Source organism: Austrofundulus limnaeus, unplaced genomic scaffold (genome assembly GCF_001266775.1).
Source record: "Austrofundulus limnaeus strain Quisiro unplaced genomic scaffold, Austrofundulus_limnaeus-1.0 Scaffold2896, whole genome shotgun sequence".
Lineage (NCBI taxonomy): Eukaryota > Metazoa > Chordata > Actinopteri > Cyprinodontiformes > Rivulidae > Austrofundulus > Austrofundulus limnaeus.
Genome location: NW_013955298.1, coordinates 21,559 through 21,828, shown reverse-complemented (window position 1 = coordinate 21,828; position 270 = coordinate 21,559).

Sequence of the window (270 nt, the reverse complement as noted above, 5' to 3'; positions counted from 1 at the left end):
GAGTAGGCCTAAGGAAGTAATAAGTATGGGGTTGCAGTTGGGTAGCTGAAGTATTAAAGAGATTGGGGCTAGTTTTTGCCAGGTGGCCAAGATAAAACCTGTTACTAAGCTCAAACCTTGAATAATTTCTGGAAATCAGGCGTGTAGGGGAGCTAATCCTAATTTTAAGGCAAGGGCTACATAGACTATTGTGATAGTGAGGGGATGGCTTATTTGTTGAATATTTCATTGTCCCAGTATTCATGCATTAGAAACACTGGCAAATAGAAG